General features: G+C 38.1%; 1 pseudogene; it reads left to right on the forward strand.

Moving 5' to 3' along the window:
* Positions 1-2,104: 2,104 nt before the first annotated feature.
* LOC107511539 lies at positions 2,105-2,871 on the forward strand (annotated as a pseudogene).
* The last annotated feature ends 7,036 nt before the right edge of the window (positions 2,872-9,907 follow it).

A 9,907-nucleotide genomic window follows, 5' to 3' on the forward strand; every position in this document is an offset into this window, starting at 1 on the left:
CATTTTCTCTATAAAGACTATTAAAACATAGGCCTTCACTAAATTTCCACATTTTGGATTATGAGAGTTGATAATTAAGAAGTTATAGTATTCCTCTATTTTTTTTTTCCTGTCCAGGACCACTTGCCTTTCTGCCATTAATGACACCTTAATTTTCTCCTAGGAAACCATCTCTCTCTCTCCCTCTCATAGTCAATCAATCAGGTTGCACTGAAGTTGACCCCAACCCTTGTCCACAGATGGGCGAGCATATGATCCAAATGTGGCTAGTCAGGGCATTCCATCCTGCTGTCCACAGAAACTGATTTGGAGATGGGCATGTGACTTACTCAGACCAATAAAATCCACTCCCAAGACATCTGCTAGAACTATTATTATAAGAGAGATAATCTCTTTCTGCTGGTATGCTAATCTGGTAGGGTGTAAGCCTTGTGTTGATGGTAACCACATTAAGCTTAGAGAACCAGACCAGGAATGAGGCCAGTGCAGGAAAATGTAGAGCCGAGAGATAGGGAGACAAGAGTTCTGATGGATGCCATTATCTGCTTGTCTGCCCAGTGACTAAAAGCTGCTCTATTCTTGGACTTTTTCATTTCATAAACCTGTAATCGAGTTGGGTTTCTGTCATTAAGAACCAGATGGATCTATTCTACAAGTTTCTTTTATGCTTATTTTCAAAGCACTCTCTCCTTGGTTATATTTTAAATCCTGATGAAATTAAATAGATTCCTTCAGTTGGCCATATGCATGATTTAGAATCTTGCTAACCTTTCCAAACATTATAATTATGGACCTCAGTAACTCAGAAAGCCAAGAGCTGTGTTTTAACAGAACCTATGAAGAAAAGATTTTTCTGTGTACCTTGACAGCCTAAGAAGCTACAAAGGTATCTTGTTTTCTAAAAATAATTCAAATCTTTGAAGACTATGATTTGAGAAGTCCTTTCTCTATACAGGACTTTGTGTAATGTTAAATAATACCCATCATCGCCAATAGACAGGGATCTATAAATACACCATTAGGCAAAAAGTACACAGATTCACGAAATGGCAAAACCTAGAAGATTGCCATTATTCTAGGATTTACGGAACGTCTCACAAAACTCTTCAAAGGAGGAACCTAAAGAAAACTATTATGAAACGATTTCTCATCATCCCAAATGCTATACCGTGAAATCAAAGCAAAATACAAGGGAGTAGAAAGAGGAGCCTTGATTCGAGTGTGGTTCCCACTAGACCATGTCATGTACGTGGTCTAGTGTGTTAGCTTTAGTCTCTTCATCTAGAAAATGAGAATGATGTTTCTTCCTCAAAAGAATCAACTGAGATAGTGAACTTTAAGTATGCCATGGGCTCTATACATGACGTATCAACTATCATTTTCATCGGCATATTAATATTGTTATGTATACTGATGGAGTTCATGTACTTAAAAGAAAATCTGGTGTGGTAAGCAGTTAGTATACAGCTAGTTTAGCCACAAATCCCATCTGTGTACCTGAGACAGACTAACACAAAGGTCTCAGTAAATAGCGTGAGCGCTATTTGGCTTTGTGAACTGTGTTAGACTGAGGGTGGCATAGTGAACCTTGCTTTTCCATGCACAGCCATATACTAAGTACTGTTAGAGTTACAACGATGTGTTAGACAGTCTCTACTTCTAAGAATGTGCAGGCCATCTGTAAGCACAAGCATATTTTGCACCGAGCACTGCATGAGTATTAGGACAGATGGGCAGGCAAAGGGCTATTTCAGGGGCAAGCAAGGTGAGATTAAATCTAGTTAACATTCACCAAAAATGAGCATTTCTGCACAATTTCGAAAATGGTTTCGGTTTTCAAAGGTGCTATGAAAGAGTCTTCACAAAAAAAAGGAAAAATACGTGAAAAGTGAAAATACATATGAAAGGTTGGAGCTTGGGAATAAACTATGAATGAAGGTTTGTGAGACTGGGGAGGGTTAGAAACACCTAGCAAAGAAGGCAGACTATAATCTGCAGGCAGTAATGAGTTATTGCAGCTTTTATATGAACAAGCTACAAAACGAAGCTAAAATTTAGGAATAAAACTCAAGCATCGCTCTTTACATGCCCAGCATTGCTGTACAGTTCTCCCAAGAAGCATCTGAAGCACGCAGCAGCTCCAAAGCATTGGATGCTGGAGAAACAAATGGGTGTGTTTGCTCCTTATCCATCTGCTGAAAGAATGTCTCCCTCTCATCATTTACCTAAGGAATAGACTGCACTATGTCCTAACAAGAAATGAAGCAGAGAAGGTCTGCATGCAGTAATTTATCAAGATTGATGTCAAGGTCCAGACTGACGTAACCTACCCTGCTGGTTTTACAGATTTCGTCAGCATTAACTGGGCTAAAGAGAATTTCCATCTGATCTGTGACACCAAAGGTCACTTTGCTGTTTATTGTATTACACCTAAGGAGGTCAAGTGCACGTTGTGCAAAGTAAGAAAGATCTTTGTGAGAATTTAAGGAATCCCTTATCTGGTGACTCATGATGCTCACACCATCTGCTACTCTGATCCCCTCATCAAAGCAAATGACATCATGCAGATTGATTTGGAGACTGAAAAAATTACTGATATCATCAAGTTTGACACTGGTAACCTGTGTATGGTGACCAAGGTGCTAACTTGGAAAGAATCAGTGTGATCACCAACAGAGAGAGACACCCTGGGTCTTTTGATGTGGTTCATGTGAAAGATGCCAAATGCAACCACTTTGCCACCCAGCTCTCCAGCATTTTCATTATTGGCAAAGGCAACAAACCGTGGATTTTTCTTTCTGGTGGCAAGAGACTCTCACCATTGCTGAAGAGAAAGACAAGAGACTGGCAGCCAAACAGAGCAGTGGGTAAAACGATCTCTAGGTAACATGATTGAAAAAGTCTTTGTACCTAATTAAAGTTAAATATAGCATGATAAATTGCCAAAAACAAAACAAAACAAAACCTCAAGCATCAGCGTGAAGGATTTCTTGAATAGGAAAAAGTGTATTGGCAGGTGGAAAAGTAGGGAGTACTGTAATTAATCCAGGTAAGGAAATGTAAAAACCTGAATTGTACAAGTTCCAGTGGGCATGAAAATGAAGGAAGATATTTTAAAGACTTTTGTAGATAGATTAAAAATATTACTTAATATATAATTGAATATGAGAAATAAAGGGAGGCACCAGTACTTCTTAACAGAATGACTGGGAAGCTGGTAATAATACCAGTCAAGGAGGAAATTCAAGTAGAGGAACACGGTTGGAAATAAAGGCATTTTGTATACTTTTGGGGTTTGAGGTAGTGGTGACATAGTATAAGAGATAATGAAAGCCAATTGGAAACAAAGATGTATAGTCAAGATGAAGATGAAGATCAGAGCTAGAGACAGAGAATGGTATATAGGGTCATGCGGGAAACGAAGAGCCGGAAGTGACTCAGCCCCTCAGCAGTTAAGGGGGCAGAGAGTTAAGAAGGCAGTGGTCCTCTCACCACAGGATGCACAAAGAAGGGAGATGAAGAACAGCATTTGCCCATTAAAAGCTCAACTTGATTTAACCAAAAGCTTACAAATTTTTTTGAAGTCACATTTTATATAGACAAATATTTTAGATTTTTTTCATCCCTAGGACCAGAGCTAATTAACACATTAATTGCAAAACTAGATATTTTAGAAAGGTGGTTTAAATAAAAATAATCATTTACCTTTCTTAAATCCCAAGCACTCTTTCAAATGTTATTTTCCTGAGTTTTCCTTCCTCAATTTACTTTTTTTTTTTTTTTCCAAAACAGAGGAAAAAGTAACATTAGGGATTTGGGTGATTTTTTTTTTTTTTTAGTTTTATGCTTTTAAATGTTTTCTTTTTAAAAATATTTTAATAGAATTTATTTATAAAATAATAACAGAAATTATAATTCTACAAAGCATCAATTTGAAAAAATATATAATCACTTAGATAATAATAGATAATTAAAATTTACTTTAGAAGAGATGAATGAGCCTTCCATTCACTACTTTTGCCCTTTGTTTCTTTCTTTTTAGTTGTTTAAGGTAAAAGGGTAAACCCAGTGCCCATTATTCCATCGCAGTACAATGTGTAACTCTGATTCATGGGATTTAATATCGGGTTTAGAGATTTGGATAATAAATTCTAAGGGTTAGTGTTGAACAATTTCTACAGATTTCTCAGTCTGACCCAAAGCCACCTAACCCATACTTGAACGAAGGGGATTCAGTGTTCTTGATGGGAACTCTATTTTCATTTCCATAAATTAAAATTCAAAATATTAGTATGTATTGCTTTACATTTTCATATCCTAGTCCAGTGATTTGGAGGTATTTTCTCTAGCTCGTTGCATGTGTGTGTATTGGGGTGGGATGGGAGTGGCTGTTCCTGTAAACTCACATGCATATATATTTTGTATCCAGCTGTGCGACTGCATTTAGGTTTAAAATAAAATTTGTGAGTAAACTTTGCCTAATGCATATAAGCAGGAAATAGCTACTTATGAATTCATTAATTAGAATCCTGTTTACAGAATTATTGTGAAGGGTAATCCTTTGTTCACATGAGTGATGTCCTATTTTCAGTATGAAAAATATGGAGCGAGGTCCTGTTAAGAAACCACTTTGGAACGTCACTGCACAGACAGCCAGTTTCACTCAAGGGCCCTCTGTGTTTCCCACATCCTAAGACTCGGTCTTTGTCTCAGAGGAATAAGCTCTTGACTGGACTAGAGCCTTACAGAAGGATTAGTCGCCATTCACCTGTCCCCTTTCCTACCTCCTCTGACTCTCTTCCTAGAGCCACCTTGGCTGCCTGCCCAGATCCTTCACTTCTTCTCAAATTTAGGCACACTTTGTTTTTCAAGCCTGACTGAACCCAAGGCCATCTACCGTTCCTTGACTTTTGGTATAAACTTTCTAGGCTCCTGTCTGCCTGCCCACCTGGCCATTGCTTGGCCTGATGCCCAGTATATGTTAAAAGCAAAAGGCAGGATATAGGAATCTACTTGTTTCCTCTGAACTAAGGAAAGGCAGCCAGCGGTCAAGAGAGATGGATTTATAAAGTTAAATGAACCAAGGATGTTGCTACAATATTAACGCAATTCAACAAAACACTTCTTAAGCCAGGCACTATGCAAAGGTCTGGAATACAAGCTGACTAAGACATTAGCCCTGATGATGGGGGCTCGCCTTCTCGTTTGGGAGACAGACAAGAAAGAAGATTGTAATACAGCATGTGAGAGAAACACAGCTTCTCCTCGCCTGTCTAATTTCAAACTCTCTACTTTTATTTACATACATGTTGAAACAACAGACTATGGATATTATTACTATATGACTAACACCATGTCCAGACTGATTTCCAAAAACAGTTTATACGTCTGTTTTTCTGACTAAATTATAAATTCCCAAAGAATTAGGGGCCAAGTCTAATTCTTCTCTTGTCACTCCCAGTGCATAACATAAATTTTCTTTGTATTAAAGTATATGCAATTCACATACATAAATGTCTACTATAAAGTAATAAATTAATTATACAAGCAATACATAATAAAGGATACCTACTAATAAATAGTAGTAATTCTAATTAAGAAAATAAAGATGGTTACAGTTCACAATGGGAAGTCAATAAGTTAACTAAATGGTTAAAAAGTTAATAAAGTAAATGTATTAAAGTTGTTTATTGTTTGGTCACCTTACCCCAAACATTATCTATAACGTATCTGTGTGATAAGGTTATAGCCACATGTAAGCAATTATAGCACTGCCAGCACCAAGCATTTTGGTGACTGACAAGATGGCAGCTAGAATTCATATTTCAAACAAGAAAAAATTTAGATTTTGCCACTGTTGTCATTTTTTAGTCTTTGGGCCAAGATAACCCTAGATGGTTTCGAACCTAGGAAGAGGTGGGTAGTAGGAGTTTAGCTAGCAGCCAAGAAAGAGCAGAAAGTGTGTGGGAGGAAGGGTGCTGTCCGGTTGACTCTATTGGTTAAGAATCTTCCAAGTGACAGAAAGCTAGACTCAAACTGTTATGACAATAAATAAATAACAAAGGAAAAATGTTTATGCTTTCAGGTACAGCTAGATTCAGGACTCGAACGATGTCACCAGAACCCTGCCTTTCCATCTCACAATTCCTCTCTTCTCTGCGTCAGCTTCATTCTCAGCCTTCATTCGACTCTCTGAACAATTCTACCTTTGGTAGAAGCTGATTGTAATGACATATTTTCTAAAGGCATAACTTTGTATTCCATAGTGAATAAAGGAAGAATTAAATTGTTTAGCCACTCAGTTTGGTATGCTGCAATGTCAAGTTCACAGACAAAAGTACTGAAATATGATCTAACCAAGAGAGGGCTAGCACCTTCCATTTGAGCAGTTCCTAAACTCGGTGGTATCTTCAGTTCTCAGAAATACATGCTGTGTTATACAATATGAAAGATACACAATTGTGTAGGTCTGCTGAAGATTTGAACCCTAGTAAGCAGTACTTATTCAGTTTCTCTCAAAGACCATGATGTGATTTATAATCCAGTTTTTCATTGCATTTTATGTCCCCAGTTACCCATTTGTCATGGTAAAATAATATCATTTCATTCTGGCCTTTGTTTCTGCATTAGTCTATTTTAGCACATACAATTTTGCAAGGTTGGATTGTGTTTTATTCAAGTATTTATCCCCAACAGAGTGCTTGGTCCAAAGATGGTGGGTAATAAGTATATAATTTTTTAAAAAATAAATGGCCTCCATCTTCAACAGTCTGTCAGTCTGGTGTTTTGCTGATTCTGCCAGTCCCTAAATGCCTGCTTGCTAATTCATCCACCTGATACAGTGCCTATATCACTCAAGATTCTGGACCACATGCCCTGTGTGTGTGTGTGTGTGTGTGTGTGTGTGTGTGTGTGCGCGCGCGCGCGTGTGTCGTGTGTGTATTCTAAATAAGATATAACCCACGTGTGGTAGAGCGTACCAATCTCAAGTGCTCAAGTACACAACTTGATGAATTTTTACCAAGCAAATAGACTTGTGTGACTATCAACCAGCTTAATAAATAAAAAATATATACATTTCCAGGATTTCTTACGCCCTCTTCCAGTCAGTACTCCACCAAAGATAACTGCTATTCTGACCTCTGTTGTCACAGATAATCCTTTTTTTGAACTTCATATAAATGAAATCATACACTATATCAGTTATCTTTGCTGTATAACGAATTGCTCCCAAATGTAGTTTAAAACAACCACCATTTTATTTGCTTATAGTTCATGGGTCAGTAATTTGGCCTGGGTCAATTCTTCTATTTGTCTCATCTTGGGTCATGCATGGGGCTTCAATCATCTGGCAACTCAGTCTGGTGCTTCATGATCTAACAAAGCCCAAATAGATATCTAGTGGTCTTTGCTGACTATTAAGAGGGTTGTATGTGTCTGGCAGGTGGCCTGGTTTTATCACATGGCATTTGTGTCCCAAGAGGGTGAAAGCCACAAGTTTCTGAGGCTCAGGTTGAGAAGCCATGCTATGTCACTTTCCCCACATTCTGTTGGTCAAAGCAAGTCAAAACAGCAACTTATATTCAAGATAGGAATATGTAGACTCTGTCTCCCATTGGGTGTAGTTGCATTTTTAATTCACCACAGACAACAGATACTAATTTATGTCCAACTTTTTTCATTCTACATTATATCTGTAAGTCATATATAATATTGTGTGTATTATTAGTTTGTTCTTGTTTATTGCTGTGTAGTATTCTATTATATGAAAATACCACAAACTATTTACCCAATCTACTATTGATGGACAGGACATATGAGTTGTTTTCAGTTTGGGGTTCTTATGAATAGAGAGAGATGTTATAAACATTCTGGTATGTATCTTCTAGTGGACATAGACACTCGCATCTATTGGGTATGTAGCTAGGGTACATGTATGTTTAGCCTCAGTTGTACTGATAAATATTTTTCCAGTAGTTATTGCAAAGTATTGTGATCTAGAAGTTTCACATTGTCTTGGAAGATTATTTCAACACGAATATCCATGTGTCTTCCTGGGCTATCAAACAAAACTATGGATTTTTTTCTTCTCTGTCATAATTCCTGTTACTCCTTTAATGATAAAAATGATTTCAACATAGCCATTTCTCAATTGGCTTGGTCTAAACAAATTTCCTGAGCAATAAAAATACCAACCCTTTTTTTCTGAATAGTCTAGAGATACATGACAAATCTATTATGTGTAATGACAGGATATGTAGCAGCTGAGTTAAACAAACATGATCAGAATCACAGAATCACACCAACTCTGAGGTAAAAGAGAAGGGTGAGGGGAGGGCAAGTAATATTTATTAGAGACCTACTGTGTGAAAGGCATTATGCTATGCACTCTGCCTATGGGACTTCAGTGAATCCTCACAACAATAATTTGAGGTAGGCTTGATTATTCCCATTTCGTAGATGAATAAGACTACCTAAAGTCACATTCTCATGCTAAGTGGCAGAGTCTAGATCCAGATGTTCATATGTGTTACCTTGCATTGTATCAAATAATTCTGAAATAAATATCTTCAAGATGAGCAAGATTCATGAATTATAGCAGATGTGACAAAAATTGATTTCTTGATTAACACTTGAATATATTGAGGCTCAGAGAAAGCCCCAATGACAGATGTTGCTAACTCCTCAGCATGTCCTCAAAACGCAAACTAAAATGTCACATACAGTTTGTTATGAATCACTTTGCAAACAAAATTCCCCCCACCTGCCTCTGGTATCAGAGGGTGAAACAGCATTCTCCTCATGCTCAGGAGTGAAGACCATTGTGTGGTCGAAATAACCCAGGGTGCAAGGAAAGCACATCCGAGCCCATGTTCATGTGTTCCATTTCCTGCCAGTATTCTCCCACTCCAAATTCCTCTGTGCCCCTAGGTTAATAGCCTTCTGAGCTCCATGATGAAGTGCTCGGTGCTCTATTGGAGTCTCTGTTCCCACCTCTCTGTTCATCCCTGACTCATTCTACCCTAACACTGGACAAGTCTATTTCTCCTGTGCACACCAGATACCAACTCGGAGTCCCTCTGCCTTTGCTCAGCCCTCTCACAGGGCACAACACAACCCATTTGAACATGAGGCACAATTTACAACTTAAAAGAGCACAGTCATCCCTCAGTAACTACAGGGGACTGGTTCTAGGTACCTTCTTGGATACCAAAATCTATGGTTGATAAAGTCCCTTATTTGTTGTCCCTCCATATCCGGGGATTCTGCAACCACAGACACAGAGGGCCAACTGTATATAGTTTGCACTTCCTACAGTTTTGTTGTGGTGGGAAAACACTTGGCTCTGCATCACATACTTTAAAACAATGTACCTCCACACACACCTGTTAATTCTACTATTCTTCAACACATACGTGTGCACACACACATGTACACATATACCCCATGCAACAATCTGTTATTAAACAAGGTATTTTTCTCTTCTGTCAAAGCTAAATATTTTCCATAATTTTTAGGCCCTTTTAAGAAAGAAATAAGTCACAACAGCAATTTATATTAAAGGGAGGAATATATAGACTCTGTCTCCTGTTGGGAGTAATTGCAAAACGTATAAATCAATAATCTATACATGCTGAAATTGTCTCAGACTTTGAGTTGTTTCAGGGCAGTGATTCACTGTGGAGCTTTGAAGATCACCCACCCCAGGCTAAACAAAATGAATGTCTTGCTCTGATTACTACCTAAAAGAACACACAGGCCTGAAATCTCCTAAGTTCTTAGACCTTCACCCCTGGGTGAGATATGTATGTGAAAAAGCAACACTACTTGTTGTCACTTGGGGGTCTATTTTGGAGGCTGGACATGTAATGAGTAAGCAGACAGGCTCTGGAAGTTTGAGCCATAG

This window comes from Rousettus aegyptiacus, unplaced genomic scaffold, assembly GCF_014176215.1.
Source record: "Rousettus aegyptiacus isolate mRouAeg1 unplaced genomic scaffold, mRouAeg1.p scaffold_m13_p_10, whole genome shotgun sequence".
In the NCBI taxonomy this organism is placed as follows: domain Eukaryota; kingdom Metazoa; phylum Chordata; class Mammalia; order Chiroptera; family Pteropodidae; genus Rousettus; species Rousettus aegyptiacus.